The 18,506-nt window shown below is 37.1% G+C and overlaps 1 protein-coding gene across 2 annotated transcripts in view; it reads right to left on the bottom strand.

The window, feature by feature from the left end:
• LOC106073993 (neuronal acetylcholine receptor subunit alpha-10-like) overlaps positions 1–18,506 on the bottom strand; it is a 204,246-nt gene that overhangs the window by 161,405 nt on the left and 24,335 nt on the right. Inside the window, exon 2 of one of the 2 annotated variants that reach the window (XM_056018433.1) lies at positions 8,048–8,198. The exons of the other annotated variant lie outside the window; for it this stretch is intronic. The gene's annotated coding sequence lies outside the window, so the exon portion shown is untranslated. The remainder of the gene's footprint in view (positions 1–8,047; positions 8,199–18,506) is intronic. 2 annotated transcript variants of the gene reach the window in all.

The following is an 18,506-nucleotide window of genomic DNA, read 5'->3' as shown; positions in this document are numbered from 1 at the left end:
TGCTCCGAATCGTCGCGTACCTGTATATATCGTATGTTCAGGAAAAGATGTAATATCTAATATGTAATATCTAACACAATTCGTAAGGTCATGTTTAATTAGGAATGTTTTTATCTATTACACTGAAGTGTAATTAGATTAAGGAAATAATACGACTCAAGTGAAAGTATGGAAGCTAAATTGTTGTGGAAAATAGTGGTACGTATAGTGTACATTGTGAGCTTAAAATTGGTCACAAGAAGATTGCATAACTTTATATAATTAAAAATCTACCTTCGTCCACTCCATTACACGTACACTCAAAGCCGGTCTTAGGCCACTGCAACTTATGCGGCTGCAGTGGGCCCCGCACAGTTTTACGCCCCGCGCAAATTCTAGGTGTAAATTATTAAATTAAGCCATTTTTACGTATTATTAAAGGGTTAGGGGAATTTCCCTGAAATTGCAAAATATACGAAAAAGTCACAAAAATGTCCTAAAATTATTAAAATCTTCTGTAAACGTATGCAAGTCATTTCGGGGTTTCATTTAGTATGGAAAACGCCAATCCTACTCGGGATACAAAAAAAAAAAAGGCATTGTCAGCTTTCATTGAATAAGTCACTTTTTAACCAAAACAAGAAGTTCAAATACTTAATTTACTTTTATAGTCCCTGGCATACAAAATAGATCTAAATTTATCTCGACCACTAAAAAAAAAAACAAAAGCTATATTTTGCTAGTCGACTGTAAATCTTAAAGGCAGATCTGAATGTTTATCAGCTTTTTGTTGAAAAACTACTATCTACTGTAGATGGCTCGTAAAGTTAATTTGTCAGTGATTTTGTACTTACTAAAGTATGAAAAAAATGCATTGACAATTTAAAAAAAAAAACAACAAAATCTTAATTTTCACATATTATCCTTATCCCAACGAGACTGGGCCCCGCGCAATCCGTTTCGCATAGGGCCCCGCAATCTGTAGGACCGGCCCTGCGTCCATTTGTCGACTGGGCTAACTACCTTGTATATCACTCTTCCTTCTTTACTTATAAAAGAAGAGTTCTATTTCCCCTACGTATCGTCATAGCTCTATATTTAGCATAGCTCGCGCTGAATCGGTGACGTCACAAACAGGAGAGAAAGAGCGATTTCAATATTTCTTAACATGTCGGAATAAGTTTTCAGCATAAAACTTAACGCAGACGACAGAGAAATCTGGAAAGAAAAATTTAAAAGATTTCTTGTTCCGATTTTGATGTAGTCTCCTGTGACGTAATCCTGACTGGTTGAATTTAGCGCCAGGTAAAATTTACACATCTTCATTTCACTTTCGTAAAACGGGGTAAATTGCAAAAAGGATTTGTCTTCATCATTTTTTTGTGCTGCGTCTTTACATTCTAGATATCTAGGTCAGTGCCTAGTTACCTTTTTTTTATTGAAATCACAGTATTATCTTGACAACGTTGGCAGACCTGAAATGTTCTCTATTTAATTGGAGATATGCATCTGTGTCGGGTTAGCAAATTTTATACATTACTAGCCGGATATATGACCCGCGGCCTGCAGGCCTTAGTTTCCGTTTTACTGATCTAGTGAATTGGATTTAGATCTATGTCAAACTTGGCGAATGTTCCTTTAACATTTGTTTTTATTTTGCCACGAAAACGAAAGTAGAGTGTGAAAATGGATTTACCAGTTTTGCCGACAGATTGATATGTAATATAAAATACTATGAAAACGGGTTTACCCGATTTGTCGAAAAGTTTCGTTCTTTAATAGTGATAAAATTAGTTTTTTTTTTTAATATTTTAATGGCCTTCCAGTTGTGGGAGGGACATTGAAAATACACTACGATCTACGCCATAATTAAAGGAACATTTATGTAAAGTTTATCAAGATTGGTCATATGGTTTTGATTTCTATGCGGGACATTCATACATAGATACATACATACATACATACATACATACATACATACATACATACATACATACATACATACATACATACATACATACATACATACATACAAACATAGGCTACATACATACATACATTCTTCTTACATTCTACTTTATAAGATCTGAGAGTATTGTGTAAATAATGATTCATACTATATAGTGAACAAAAGGAATAATTCTTTAGTCAATCCAAGATTGTTGCAATTCAGTTGTATATATTTTAATGGGGTTGTATTTGTTTGTAAAGTAGTGCGTATGTGAAATGACTAGTCAGGGGCGGTTCAAGGTGGGGTCCGCTGGGACCGCCTTCCAAAGCCTGGCGCTTCTGGGATACGTAGACTACAATTTCAACAATGGCATTGTCCGATTTTAAAGGTAAGAGCAGTGTTTCACATGACTAAGCAAAGCCACATCAGACCTACATATTTTTCCACAGGTCATGCAGACAAAGCTGTCGTCCTGAGGTAGTCTATTCAACTTTTTGTTGCGATTTCTACCCCTGTCTTCAACAAGGGCTTTTTTGAGAGGGGGGGGGGCTCAAACGTATGTCTCGCGGCCTTCACGACAGCTCTCCTCGTTTAGAGGTCATCTACTTCAAGTTAAAATGTGCCATAGTTACAATGAGACGAGCGGACTTTGCTAAACGATTGGCTTACTGGTTACCGACCAAACAGCCGTTGGCTGGAATCCACAATCCTCGCATTAATTTCTGCCTTTCAGTCTGCACTTTTCTAAGCATGGGCCCATCACTTTTTTCACCAAGGCCCATCACTTTTTTCACCAAGGCCCATCACTTTTTTCACCAAGACCCATCACTTTTTTCACCAAGGCCCATCACTTTTTTCACCAAGACCCATCACTTTTTTCACCAAGGCCCATCACTTTTTTCACCAAGGCCCATCACTTTTTTCACCAAGGCCCATCACTTTTTTTCACCAAGGCCCATCACTTTTTTCACCAAGGCCCATCACTTTTTTTCACCAAGGCACATCACTTTTTTCACCAAGGCCCATCACTTTTTTCACCATGGCCCATCACTTTTTTCACCATGGGCCAATAACTTTTTTTCACCATGGGCCAATTACTTTTTTTCACCATGGGATAATCACTTTTTTTCACCATGGGCCCATCACTTTTTTTTCACCATGGGCCCATCACTTTTTTCACCATGGACCCATCACTTTTTTTCACCATGAGCCAATCAGTTCGTCACCGTCAGTAGTGACAGGAAGTCGTATCGCCGCTTCCTACTCGGCTCTCATAACCTCATCAAGCATCTCTCTGTGAAGAGTGTGATGGATCCTGAAGGATAGGAGTCGATGGTTTCACCGGCAGGCTTATGTTGTACCCAACGCTGGTTCTGCTGGTTCTTACCTCTTAACATGGACTCATTTTTAATAGAGTTTTTGTTTAGCGTAAACTAATTTAAAAGAAGAATAACAGAGATCGTTTTAATGAAGTTAATTTTATTTGGTTTTAAGATTTTTATTTTTTTTTCACTTCTCGTTTGGATAAACATAAAAAAAAAAAACCCACGTGATTTTAAAGGAAACAATTCTGAGAGGCGTATGTGGAAAGATTTAGGGAAAGATTGTGGAAGGAGGTTGGGAAAGAAAAAGCAAGAAATTGTTAGTGTGGGAGAGTCTCGAAAGAGCAAGAGAGAGAGAGAGAGAGAGAGAGAGAGTGAAGAAGGAAAGTGAAAGAGAGAAGAGAGAGAGAGAAAAAAAAAGAATAAAGAGACATGAATGAGAGAAAGAAAAAAGTTAAATGAGATAAATGAAGTGAGTGAGAAACAGAGAGAGAGAATGTTGAATTAGAGAAAGAAAGAATGATGGAAAGAAAGAAAATGAGAGAACGAATTGAATGAGAGGAAGAATTGAATGAGAGGAAGAGTAAAATCAGTGAATGCAAGAGAATGAGAGAAAGAAAAAGAATGAGAGAAAGAAAGAGAATAAGAGAATGAGAGCAAAAAGATAGAGTTGAATGAGAGAAAGAAATAGAGAGTTGATAAGAGAAAGAAAGAGAATGAGAGAAAGAAATAGAGAGTTGATAAGAGAAAGAAAGAGAAGGAGAGAAAAAAATAGAGAGTTGAACAGAGAAATAAAGAGAAGGAGAGAAAGAAGTAGAGAGTTGATAAGAGAAAAAAAGAGAAGGAGAGAAAGAAATAGAGAGTTGATAAGAGAAAGAAAGAGAAGGAGAGAAAGAAATAGAGAGTTGATAAGAGAAAGAAAGAGAAGGAGAGAAAGAAATAGAGAGTTGAATGACAGAAAGGTAGAAATGGGAAAAGTAGAGTTAAATGTAGAGTTAAATGTAGAGTTAAAAATCAAAAGAAGAGAAAAAAAGAAGAAAAAAAAGGTTAAACAGAAATAAATAAGAAGAGAAGGACACAGAAACAGATGTCTACTTCCATTACCACCAACATCCAAATCTCCACCAAAAAACTTCATCATCAAAGTATTTCAAAAATGTTTTCGCTTCTTTAATGTATTCATTTTTTTAAATAAAAATTCATGAAACGTCTAAACTGTAGACAAAACAAAGAACACATTACACAAAATTTAAAAAAAAAAAAAAATGGATTCCGCCTGCATGAATCTGATGGTGGTCTCGATATTTTCTTATTCAAGTTCGTTCTTTTAATGCCTCAATAGTGCAAGGAGTCTTTCCCAGTGAGCTTTCCACTATCACGTTCTTCTACTCAGCAGTGTTTCCCAAAGTGGGGTACGCTTACCCCTCAGAGATACGGGAAGAGTTTGAATGGGATACGTGATGCCCCTCATTAAGTATGCTGATTTTTTATGTTAAGGTAGTATTGCATTTTTATTATTAAGTATTTTTAAGAATAATTTCTATAACGATCGTGAAATGGGTGTTAAGATTTCCACCAACATGTCGCCTTTTGTCTAAGATGCTACTTCTTCTTCATCTTTTCTCTTCTTCGTTCTTATTTTACATGTCAGTTCAGATCAGTAATCCTCTATCTGAGATGAGCTGCGCAGTGGTTTCTAGATCAGGCTGTTCAGATCAGTAATCCTCTATCTGAGATGAACCGCGCAGTGGTTTCCAGACCAGGCTGTTCAGATCAGTAATCCTCTATCTGAGATGAACCGCGCAGTGGTTTCTAGATCAGGCTGTTCAGATCAGTAATCCTCTATCTGAGATGAACCGCGCAGTGGTTTCCAGACCAGGCAGTTCAGATCAGTAATCCTCTATCTGAGATGAACCGCGCAGTGGTTTCCAGATCAGGCTGTTCAGATCAGTAATCCTCTATCTGAGATGAACCGCGCAGTGGTTTCCAGACCAGGCTGTTCAGATCAGTAATCCTCTATCTGAGATGAACCGCGCAGTGGTTTCTAGATCAGGCTGTTCAGATCAGTAATCCTCTATCTGAGATGAACCGCGCAGTGGTTTCCAGATCAGGCTGTTCAGATCAGTAATCCTCTATCTGAGATGAACCGCGCAGTGGTTTCCAGATCAGGCTGTTCAGATCAGTAATCCTCTATCTGAGATGAACCGCGCAGTGGTTTCCAGACCAGGCAGTTCAGATCAGTAATCCTCTATCTGAGATGAACCGCGCAGTGGTTTCCAGATCAGGCTGTTCAGATCAGTAATCCTCTATCTGAGATGAACCGCGCAGTGGTTTCCAGATCAGGCTGTTCAGATCAGTAATCCTCTACCTGAGATGAACCGCGCAGTGGTTTCCAGATCAGGCTGTTCAGATCAGTAATCCTCTACCTGAGATGAACCGCGCAGTGGTTTCCAGATCAGGCTGTTCAGATCAGTAATCCTCTATCTGAGATGAACCGCGCAGTGGTTTCCAGATCAGGCTGTTCAGATCAGTAATCCTCTATCTGAGATGAACCGCGCAGTGGTTTCCAGATCAGGCTGTTCAGATCAGTAATCCTCTATCTGAGATGAACCGCGCAGTGGTTTCCAGATCAGGCTGTTCAGATCAGTAATCCTCCACCTGAGATGAACCGCGCAGTGGTTTCCAGACCAGGCAGTTCAGATCAGTAATCCTCTATCTGAGATTATCTTTTCTTATTTTAACTTATATAATTCAGACGTTACTTCAAAAAAGAAGATGATTACGTCCTACGCGTCATGCATTTAGTCATGCATATTAACCAATGACTTAAATTCTGCCAAGGCACTGGTTTTCCTGGCTATCTCAGGCAACCCATTCCATGCTCTAATAGCACTACGGAAGAAGGAGTATTTGTACAAATTTGTCCTAGCATATGGGACGAGAAATGTGCCTTTATCTTTGTGTCTTTCAGAGTATTATATTAAATTTTGTTATAGTCAATCCATTTCCCAAGTTTGGGAAAAATAATTTTCTACTGAAGCCTTCACTCCAAATGTTCATGAAGTCTATCTATTTAACACCAAGAAACATTTGAGTCAAGTGTGGGAATTCCCGTTAATAACGTGTTCAATTTAAGAAGACGTAAGCCAAATTCAATTTTAAGATTATTCTATATTTAAAAGAAAATATAATAGTCAGCCCAGAATTTTCCCCGTGTGGCCAGTTGGATATTTATTATGTTCTCAAAGACATACATAAACTGAACCTTTTTAAGAAAAACATTAAAGCCTTTTTAGAAATACCTGTCCACCCAGTGTCCACCCAGTGTCCACCCACTGTAGAAGTCTCATCGTTCCATTCTCAGCTTCACCCCCCGCCCCCCCCCCCCACACACACACACGCACACTCTCCCCAGGCCGGCCTTGAATAATCGGAGACCCTATGTGAAGTCAATTGGGTGGCCTCCCACAAATAAAATTTTTAAACAAAGAAAAAGAAAATATAGGAAAATGAAATTGCGCCTGTCTATATCTAAATCGACAAATAACTGAAATTCATATATTGCCCTCTCTGTAGTAGAGACAGAGTTGGACCAGTCAACATAGAGTAATAATGTTCTACTATGCTTGAGATCTGATCCAACTTTCGCAATTTATTTTTCTTCTAATTTTGTTTTAGTCCTGTGCGATGCCCCCACCAACAGCAGCTGCCTAGTTTACTTATGCCGAAGAGCGGGTCTATTCCCCTCTCTCCCCATGCGAAATCAAACTTATTAGTTGCGTTCATTTTGCTCAATTTAAGTCGCTACCACTGCTTTCTGATACACCCAGGGCATCCCTTCATGTCTGATAAATCTAGTACAGAAACAGTTACCCCTTTCAGACCTTGAGATCTAAAGGGCAGATGATGCAAAGGTCCTCTGTTTCTGCGGTGAACGAGGGTGTCGTGTGGCCAACACAACGACGGACCGCCTTTACTTTTCCTCAACTATTGTTGGGTATTAATAATAGAGCTGGGTGGACTTAGAGGCGCCAAAAATACCTAAATTGAAAATCACAGTCTTCATCAGGATTTGAACCCGGGAACACCGGTTCGGAAGCCAAGCGCTTAACGGCTTAGCCGCCACAACTTCCTGATACACCCTTTATGTCTAATACACCTCTGATACAACTAGGCGCGTCCCTTTATGTCTGATACATCTAGGCGCCTCCCTTTATGTCTGATACATCTAGGCGCCTCTGTCTGATACATCTATGTGCCTCCCTATATTTCCGATAAAACTAGACGCCTCCCTATATGCCTGATACATCTAGCCGCGTCCCTTTAGGCCTGACACATCTAGACCCCTCCCTTTATGCCTGATACATCTAGCCGCGTCCCTTTATGTCTGATACACCTAGGCGCCTCTGTCTGATACATCTATGCGACTCCCTCTACGTCTGATACACCTAGGCGCCTCTGTCGAATACATCTAGGCGCCAACCTTAACGTCTGATACACCCTCAAGTAACGCAAGACAACATCCGAAACGCAATTGATTGTATCCATGTACTTCTTAAAAGTGTCCATCTTTCCAGGCTTTTAGCTCCATCTGCACTTTGGTTTTAATGATGAACATAATACTTCTGATAAAACGGGATGACTGACAGGTAATCCCGCAGGCGCGAACAGCCGACCGTTCACACGTCACTCCACTCCCTCACAATACCCTGTCATTAGTGGTTTTCACTCTCTCTCTTTCACACACACACACACACACTCACACACACACACATACACACACACTTATACTTACACAAACTCAAGCTGTACATGAATTCGCTGCGCAGTTCAGCATATCCATATATTATATTTACGCCACGTTTCCTTGCTCCGTTATCAGATTCTACAATCCGCAGACGTGATTTAATAATAGCCACACGTGGCGGCGTACCACAATTCAACACCTGCGCGAGAGATATATCAACCTTTAGAGAAACAATCTATGTACAAGGAACAATATGCAAAGACATTTCAACCTTTTTTTTTTCTCAACATTTTTCCATCCTACTTTTAAAACCCTTTCATCAAAGGAGATTAAGAAGTAAACCGATGAAATATACTGTGAATTCTAAGCAGACTCAGGGCCGGACATACAAAAGTGCAAATAGTGCAACCGCCCATTGTCAAAGGGACGTAACAACAGGATAAAATAGGACATACCTTTTTTTAAAAAAAGTATTTTAATTATTAAATAGTAAAATAGAAAAAAAATTAAGATAACTCATCTCCTCCTTTATGATATCAAATAAACAAAAGCGATTGTTTTACATTATTTAACAAATAGTAAAGTAGCAATTATGCATATAACTCTGGACCACAATTACCAAATACAAAAAACAAAACCTAATAAAATACACAGAAAGACAGCCAATGGCATCCTTGTCCGCATAACAATTACTAGTGGTGTTAGAGGATGGAATGGATTGCCTTAGCCAGCCAAAAAAAAAAAAAAACAATAATGTTGCAGAATTTAAGTCATTTGTTAACATGCGTTAGTAAATTGACATAAGAACTCACGTCTGTATTTTATAAGAGAAGATAATTAATATATTAAACAAAAATGAAAATGGTTTTACCCCGCACGAATGGAGTGAGCCCAATCCCCAATCGTAAACAAACAACATTTAGCCACGTGGTTCTCATTCTCTTCTATACAAATTGAGCAATCCATAAAGGCTGTCACGTGATACGTTTTTTTTTCATTGTTTTATCAATATTATCACGTGGCTAAATGTTGTTTATTTACGATTGGTGAATGAGGTCCATTTCCTCTCCCAATAAAAAAAAAAAAATCCTGGTTAAGAGAAAGTATAAATGTGCTCAAGAGTATATACAATTCGAATGATTGGCCAGACGTACAAGACAGTGTGTAAAAGTCTTCTAATGTTTCTTTTTTTTTTTTTTTATTTGAACACAAAAATTTAGATGTCAGAATATTGACCAAAAAAGAAAGTACCCTTTTTTTTTCAATGTTGATAAAATTCCCCGGAGATCTAAGTTTGACAAAGTCTTCTGGTAGAAATGTAAAGCTGATTAGAACAGACGAGGTGACGCAAGAGAATGTAAGAAAAATGAAATATGGCCAGATTTTTTACCATTTATAAGCCCAATGTATGTGTGTTTTATTGTTGTTACAGCTTTCTAAATGATATTCATTTATGACTTTAATGCTTACAAATCAACTGCCACGCATTGGGAATTTACAAACTACAGCAACTTCTTTTGAAGAAAAAAAGTGCAAGTTGGCATCCTTGACATAATTTAGTTTTATCATGAGAATCTAAAATTTTGTAGGCGGGCATTCATTTCGCAACTGACAGAAGCTTACAAAATGACTGAATCTGTTAGATCTAGATCTTGTGGACTTAAGGAGACTTTTTTTTTAAAAATTGTGAAGACTTTTATTTGTATCGATTATTTGACCCCCTCCCTCTCTCTCTGTGTCTCCCTCTCTCTCTGTCCCTGTTTCTCTTTCTGTTTCCTTCTCTCTACCTCTCTCTATTTCTCTTTACCTCTCTCAATTTCTCTCTGCCTCTCTTTATTTCTCTCTGCCTCTCTCTATTTCTCTCTACCTCTATCTATTTCTCTCTACCTCTTTCTATTTCTCTCTACCTCTCTCTATTTCTCTCTGCCTCTCTCTATTTCTCTCTGCTTCTCTCTATTTCTCTCTGTCTCTCTCTATTTCTCTCTGCCTCTCTCTATTTCTCTTTACCTCTATCTATTTCTCTCTGCCTCTATATTTCTCTCTGTCTCTCTCTATTTCTCTCTGCTTCTCTCTATTTCTCTTTACCTCTCTCTATTTCTCTCTGCTTCTCTCTATTTCTCTTTACCTCTATCTATTTCTCTCTGCCTCTCTATTTCTCTCTGTCTCTCTCTATTTCTCTCTGCTTCTCTCTATTTCTCTTTACCTCTCTCTATTTCTCTCTGCTTCTCTCTATTTCTCTCTACCTCTATCTATTTCTCTCTACCTCTTTCTATTTCTCTCTACCTCTCTCTATTTCTCTCTGCCTCTCTCTATTTCTCTCTGCTTCTCTCTATTTCTCTCTGCCTCTCTCTATTTATCTCTGCCTCTCTCTATTTCTCTCTACCTCTATCTATTTCTCTCTACCTCTCTCTATTTCTCTCTACCTCTCTATTTCTCTCTGTCTCTCTCTATTTCTCTCTAACTCTCTCTATTTCTCTCTACTTCTCTCTATTTCTCTTTAACTCTCTGTATTTCTCCTCTCTCTCCATCGCTTTCTCCCACCCTTTCTCAACTATCTCTCTCACTCTCTCCAACTCTCTGCCTCCCTCTCTCTCTCTTCTATTTTTGACTATGCCTCTCTCTTTCTCTCTTCCTCTCAATATGAAGTGCCTCTCTACATTTTCTCTCAGTTTCTTTTTCTCTTTTTAGTCTCTTATTTTACTGGCTAAATCTTTCTTTCACTCTCATACACACACACACTCTCTCTCTCTCTCTCTGTCGCTCTTTTCTCTTCTCTTTTTTCTTGTCTTAGTTTAATTTTGTTCCCCTTTAATCTGAAACATCCACTCACACACATAGTCATTATCCATTGTTTCTTTTTTCGAGCACTATTTCTATCTTTGTTTCTACCAGTCTCTGGTTCCATTTCTTTCATTTTGAATCTATCTTCTTTCTTTTTCTTTAATGTCTTTTTCTCTATCCTGTCTCTAATTTGTTCTTTTTTTTTCTTTCATTCTTTCTATTCCAGTCGTTTCCTGTATTTGTTCTGTCTGTCGTTGTCTCTATCTATTACTGTTGGCCTCTCTCCATCTCTCCTTCTCTTTATCTCTTATATATTTATTACTGTTTCTCTTGTCTTCTCTCTATCCTGTAACGCTTCCTTTACCTTTCTCTACCTACACATTCCATTCTAAAAGCTGCCTCACACCTTAGCGTCACTCTAATTTTATTTACTCACGATAACTTTATGACTGCAATAAAATAGTTCTGATCCCAAGTTTGACTGTTTTGCATTTGTCTTAATGTTTTCTAATCTAGTTCTGCTATTAACTTTAGTGCTTTTACTTTAAATACCAAACAATAATAGAATTAGACTAACGTGACTACAGCACGTTGGCAATACAGTGCATGTGGTAGTGAAAAACTGTCCTGTAATACATATACCAGCAGACTCGATGTGTTTGACTTTAAAAAGCTGGCTGGTCGTGTGATAGACGCTCCAAATTGCCATTGATGGTCCCAGGTTCGAATTCTGGCCGATGTCACCTCTTCTTCTTATCTTATATAATACAGACTTCAAAAAAGATGATTACGTCCTACGCGTCATGCATCTAGTCATGCATGTTAACCAATGACTTAAATTCTGCCAAGTCACTGGTTTTCCTGGCTAGCTCAGGCAACCCATTCCATGCTCTAATAGCACTAGGAAAGAAGGAGCATTTGTACAAATTTGTCCTAGCATATGGAACGAGGAATGTGCCTTTATCTTTGTGTCTTTCTGAGTATTTAATTAGATTTTGTTTTTGTATTTAAAGATTATGGTTCAGTGTTTTATGTATAATTGCTACTTTACTTTTGAGTCTTCCCCTGACGTCCTGAAGAAGGCTTGGGCAACAATCTTCATTTCTAAAGGAATGAGAAATTTACAAAACCGAAAATAGATCAAATTATGCTTGAGTAATTATATATATATATACATACAGTTAGTCTGCACGTTCCAACACATTGGCTGGGATAAGATTGAGGAACACATTATGTCAATACATTTAATCGGTCGTCACTTAGAGTATGAGTTCGAGCTCTTCCTAAATTCATCGTCTGCTGTCCTGCTGGGGGGTGTGTGTTAGTACATTATAACCGATAATTATGAAGAAAATTCCGAAACCTATCAAACAAAAGAAAAATGCATTATGTCTATACATTATGTCAGTTGTTTAAAGAACACGCTGCAGGGGTGAATGTGAAGATACTCCTGTCTCTTCATGCACACATAAACCAACTATAAAGAAGAGAGAGGGCGCGGTGGCTGAGTGGTTAAGCTATTAGCTTACGAACCAGCTGCCCTGGGTTCGAATCTTCTTAAAGACTGGGATTTAGAATTTCGGGATTTTCAAGGCGACCCTGAGTCCACAAAAATCGAATGGGTACCTGACTTTAGCTGGGAAAAGTAAAGGCGGTAGGTTGTCCTGGCCACATGACACCATGCTCCTCAACCGTTGGCCAAAGAAACCGATGGATAGATTACAATTCAGCGGCCAAAAAAAACAACAAAAAAACTATGTAGATAAAGAAGAAGAAATGAGCAATGACAATCTGACAGATAAATCAAACAAGGACAAGCACGTAACAGAATATTACCCTCTTGTCACAAACACAAAGTCACAGTGATCCAAACATAACCAGATTTCAACATAATATTCCCCTCTTGTCTCTAACACAAAGTCACAGTGATCTAAACATAACCAGATTTCATTAATAAGAGCGTAATTATTGGGTTCGGAGAACAGAATGCAGATATTAGCTATTGTAAACAACGCCGGATTTGGAAAGACCCTTAGCTATTTAGATATTTTGAGGGGGGGGGGGGACTGAGCGGTAAAGCGCTTGGCCTCCGAACCGGGGGTCCCGGTTTCGAATCCTGGTGAAGACTGGGATTTTTAATTTCGTTACAGCAGGACTCAACATTGACCTGCGACGTCGCAGACTACTGTAGACCAATATCTCGTTGCTCCGTCACAGGTCGTGACGTCCGAAACAGTTGGAAGCTATTAATAGAATGGGGCAATTGTTTTTTTCGGAGATAAACGTGTAAAGGGATGTCTTGTGATACTGTTCGTATTCAATAATAGTTTATATCTATATTCGAAATGAAATACCCCGGAAATTTTTATTTCTCGGAACGCATCCCCGTCGAAACTCAAGAAAACACTAAATTACTTAATTAACTTTCATTAAAAAAAATCAATTTTTCAAAAGTTGCATTAGGTTACAATAATATAAATGAACTGTGACTCTTTCATGTAGAAATAACCCTAGCACTGCGATTGGCTCAAACTTGATCACACGTTTTCCTATTCAAATCTGATTGGATGTTTATTTACGAAATAAACGATGTCGATTGGTCGCTTCCGGATGCTTGTTTTTTTATTGATGTCAAGGCGAACTGTTATACAATGATAGCCTCGTTGAAGGATAAAATGCCATCTTTACCGATACTGAAATCCAGCACTGATTGTAAATATTGACCGTGGATAGCAGATGACCAAGATTGGATATTGTAAATGGCGGTCCTGGGGGATAAAATCCAATAGTAGTGAACTTCTGTAAATGGCCATAGAGAGAGGAGGCAGCTTATTAAAATTGTAACAACTATAGTTGTCAGCTTTTGTAAATGTTGTCTCTTCAGAACATTCTATTATTATCATCCATTGTTATATTTCCCCCCCCCCCCTGGAAAACAGAAAACAGATTTTAATAACATGTTTGTTTGTTTTACATGTTTCGGATGTTCCTTCAGAGTTGAAGATAGTTTACTTCCTAGTCCAAACCTCCCGCAGGATGAAGGGAGATGGGAGCGGGCAGGGTTTGAACCCTCGACGGTCGATAAATCCGAACGACAGTCCAGCGCACAAACCGCACGACCAGGCAGCCATCCCATGTATTGGAGAAAACACAGCAAACATCTATAAGAAAGCTAAAATACAAGTTAGCCTCAAGTATAAGCAAACACGCACACATTCATTTGCTTTTCACACAAACACACACATACATACATATCAAAACATCGTAAGCGTAATGGCAGTCTAAAGAGGTAATTGCGCCATCAGTTCGAAGAATTGCAGACGACAAAGGGAATTAAATCAATGCGAAACCCTTTAAATGTTCATTCATACTTTTTTATTTTCTCTCTCTCAAGAAATCGGACGGAATCCGTAGAATAGAAAATGTTTTTCTAATTGGTTCTTGGCCTGCAAGAGTACTCCTATTGAAATCAATAATGAACAGATAAGGAGCAGGCAGAAGTACCTCAACTTTATACATAAATAATAAGAGTCAAAGGATTGTAGGATACGAATACTCTCCCTTTATTTATACTAGTCTACGATGAACAATGTATTGCAATGTATAATATATTAAAAGTCGATCATACGTTAAATGAACAAAAGTATTCAACTTTTTATACACCATAATTGTAACGATTAGTGATCATTATATATAAGCATTTTCCAAAATTTGTTTTCGTTGTGAGTATTTTCTGAAAAGAATAGCGTGTTGATTGTTCTGGAGTAGAGTATACTTGTATCATTTTTCTGTCTTTAGGGGGTTCATTGGTTAGGTAGTATGTCTTTGATATTAAATAATATTTCTATTACTGTTATTATATTTTTAGGTTAATCACTTTTCAATTGTTTATGATTTAATACTTGTGAATTATGGTAACTTACAAATAAAAACATATTAAAAAAAAAATAAAGCTAAAACAGATCTATTTCAAGAGTTTTACCTGGTAATGAACATTTAATACACAACAAAACCAAAGAATCATACATAACACTTAATCAGCTGTTACATGAAAGCCTAGTGAATAGGATTAAGTGGGGGAGAGTTCTTGGGGTGACAGAATTCAAGGACACATTCATAAACCTACACAGTAAACATATCCCACCAAAAGCTAGAGAGATTAGTTATAGACTTATCTTTGGGATGACCCCTATGGTTAGAAGACGGGCAAATGACCGTGAATGTATATTATGCCACCTTGAAAATGCTGATAACGAAAAACACATGTATTTGGAATGTCCATTATTCCTTCAAGTTAGAAGTACTGTAATGGACCTATTGGAAGCAAACTGTGGTAATTATGTAAATGTTAACTTGTCTATTATTTTAAACAAGCTGCCAAAACTAAAAAATAAAATGATACATAACTTTAACTTGATTATTGTTTCCGAATACAGGAATCTTGTTTGGGCTACCTGGCTCAAATGTCTACATAATAATAAGGTTTTTGATCCTAATCACTTGGAATTAAGATTTAGAAAAATAATGGACTTTAGGGTAGGGAATTATCTAGTTTGATTTTCATATACCTGTATAATGCTCATGTAGTTTTTCAGAAATAGGGTGTTGGGGGTCAGGGATATCTGATATTGTGTTGATTGTTCTGGAGTAGAGTATACTTGTATCATTTTTCTGTCTTTAGGGGGTTCATTGGTTAGGTAGTATGTCTTTGATATTAAATAATATTTCTATTACTGTTAGTATATTTTTAGGTTAATCACTTTTCGATTGTTTATGATTTAATACGTGTGAATTATGGTAACTTACAAATAAAAACATATTAAAAAAAAAAAAAAAAAAAAAAAAGCCCACAAAAGAGGCAAGATGGCCCATAAAAGAGGCATATAAAGCCCAAAAAAGAGGCAAAGAAAAGAGGCATAAAGCCCAAGGATTCCTATGATGATAAAGCTAAAACTGAATAGCGCAAATTCTGAGGTTTCCTTAAAAAAAAAACAAAAAAAAACAAACATTTACATGTTTAACTGTATAACGGGTGGCAAATTATCGCTCTTTGTAATATGAGTTAAAATGGTTTCATTTAATAATTTACACCTAGCGTTAGCGCGTGGGGCCTATGAAAATGCGGGGCCCACTGAGGCCGCATAGGTTGCACAAAGACTTAGACTATTTAGACTAATTAAAAAAGCATCGCATATCACTCGAATACAGCTACCATCTCTTGAAGAGCTTTTTCATGAAAGATGCCTTTCCAAAAACACTCTCGATTCTCAAGGACAACCATTAAACCACTGTTACATAAGATCTGAACGAAGTGGTCGTCTCCTTTCCATTAGGACTAAAACAGAAAGATTTTAAAACTCCTTTATTCCACTTTCGGTCAGAGTGTTACAAGATCATCTGTCGTCATCGAGAAGTACTTAGAAGTCTAATTCATAAAGAGCTGCTTGCAAATGTGTATGTGTTTCGTGTGTGAATGTTGTTCGAATTTTTCATCTATACTGTTATTGTACAGAAGTTACGCTGATATTGTCAATTGTAGTCAAACTGAATTTCCATTTGATTGTATCAATAAAAAAAAAAAGCTAAAACTGAATAGCGCAAATTCTGAGGTTTCCTTTTAAAAAGAAAAAAAAAAATAGGCCCTCGTAATCAGTTTCGCATAGGGCCCCGCAACCTGTAGGACCGGCCCTGATTCTACTAATCTAAACTCTTACTTACAAGATATACATGATCCACATTTCGATTTAACACAGACATGGCCACTCCTATAAAGTTCTATCAAGCAGCAAAGCCAGTTAATATCTACATTAGCTCAGGGACGTAGGAGGCAAGAATATGAACAACTCAAATACACATTATTACACACGGATGATGAAATCGTTAAAACAGAAACTCTTTTAAAACTAGAAGAATTAAACAAGTATACTTATAGGGGTGCTGATAAGGCCCATTTCACTTCTCAACACAGACTATAAACTTCTCACAAAAATGATTTTCCTAATAATGAAACCACTCATAAACCAACTTATAGGAAATGACCAGTACTGTTGTATCCCTGACAGAAACATTGACGGCATGACGCATGTTTTTACGGGATTTTATCATGTACAGTAAGGATAAAAACCTCAATGTGTCTCTTTTATCTGTAGATCAAGAAAAAGCCTTTGACCGAGTAAGCCATAGCTTCATGTTCAATGTGCTTGAGAAATGTAAAATAAGTTCCCTGTTAATCAGATATATAAAGCTTGTATAAAGCTTGTCTATACAAATGCAACAAGTAGATTGATAATTAATCATTCTCTCAGTAGGAGTATCCTCATACAAAGGTCTGTCAGACCTCTTGTATATCCTTTGCTTGGAACCCTTCTTGGAATCTGTAAGATCTGACCCCTCTATTATTGGGATAAATATACCGGGTCGTTCCTTCTCAACCATCCAAGTCAAAGCCTATGCGGATGATACAACCTTTTTTCCATCTTCAGAGCAAGATATTGAGAATATACTAAAGAAATTTACACTTTTCGGAGAAGCTAGTGGTTCAAAAGTAAATATAAATAAATCCTCTGTAATGGGACTAGGGAAATGGAAATTCAAAGAGAATTGCGTTTTCAAAATTGTAGATAAAATCAAGAATTGTGGTATTGTCTATACCTGTAATCCTTTGTTCTATTGTAAAGACCAGTGGGAGAATATTTTTGTCAAAGCCTCAAACTTGATTAAACTTTATCAGCACACAGGTTCTACAATATTTGGTAGAGATGTATTGATAAATAGTTTGGTCATTCCAAAGATTGTCTATTTAGCTAACATTACAGAGCCACCTCCTAAATTCATAAACAAGCTGAACAAGTTATATGAAGCTTTATATTTAAAAACACCATAAGAAACATATGTATTTGGAATGTCCATTATTCCTTCAAGTTAGAAGTACTGTAATGGACTTATTGGAAGCAAACTGTGGCAATTATGTAAATGTTAACTTGTCTATTGTTTTAAACAAGCTGCCAAAACTAAAAAATAAAATAAAACACAATTTTTTTTATTGTTTCCGAATACAGGAATCTTGTTTGGGCTAGCTGGCTCAAATGTCTACATAATAATGAGATGTTTGATCCTAATCACTTAGAATTGATATTTAGAAAAATAATGGATTTTTAGGGTAGAGAATTATCTAGTTTAATTTTCATATACCTGTACAATGCTCAGGTAGTTTTTCAGAAATAGGGCGTTGGGGGTCAGGGATATCTGATATTGTGTTGATTGTTCTGGAGTAGAGGATACTTATATCATTTTTCTGTCTTTAGTGGGTTCAATGGTTAGGATGGTTAGGTAGTATGTCTTTGATATTAAATAAATTTTCTATTACTATTATTATATTTTTAGGTTCACCACTTTTCAATTGTTTATGATTTAATAGTTGTGAATTATGAGAACTTACAAATAAAAAAAAAATTTTTAAAAAGCCCACAAAAGAGGCGAAATGGCCCATAAAAGAGGCACATAAAGCCCAAAAAAAGAGGCAAAGAAAAGAGGCCTAAGGCCCAAAGATCCCTATGATGATAAAGCTAAAATTGAATAGCGTAAATTCTGAGGTTTCCTTTAATTTAAAAAAAAGAGGTTTCCTTTTAAAGAAAAAAATCAGATTCCCTGGTGTGGGATTTAAGGGAAAAACCATTATATACTTATGTCCTGTCTCTTCCTAAGGTTTCAAAAAAAAATTTGTAAT

This window comes from Biomphalaria glabrata, chromosome 1 (genome assembly GCF_947242115.1).
Source record: "Biomphalaria glabrata chromosome 1, xgBioGlab47.1, whole genome shotgun sequence".
In the NCBI taxonomy this organism is placed as follows: Eukaryota; Metazoa; Mollusca; class Gastropoda; family Planorbidae; genus Biomphalaria; species Biomphalaria glabrata.
The sequence above is the reverse complement of the archived record's forward strand: the minus strand, read 5'-3'. Positions and strand labels throughout refer to the sequence as shown.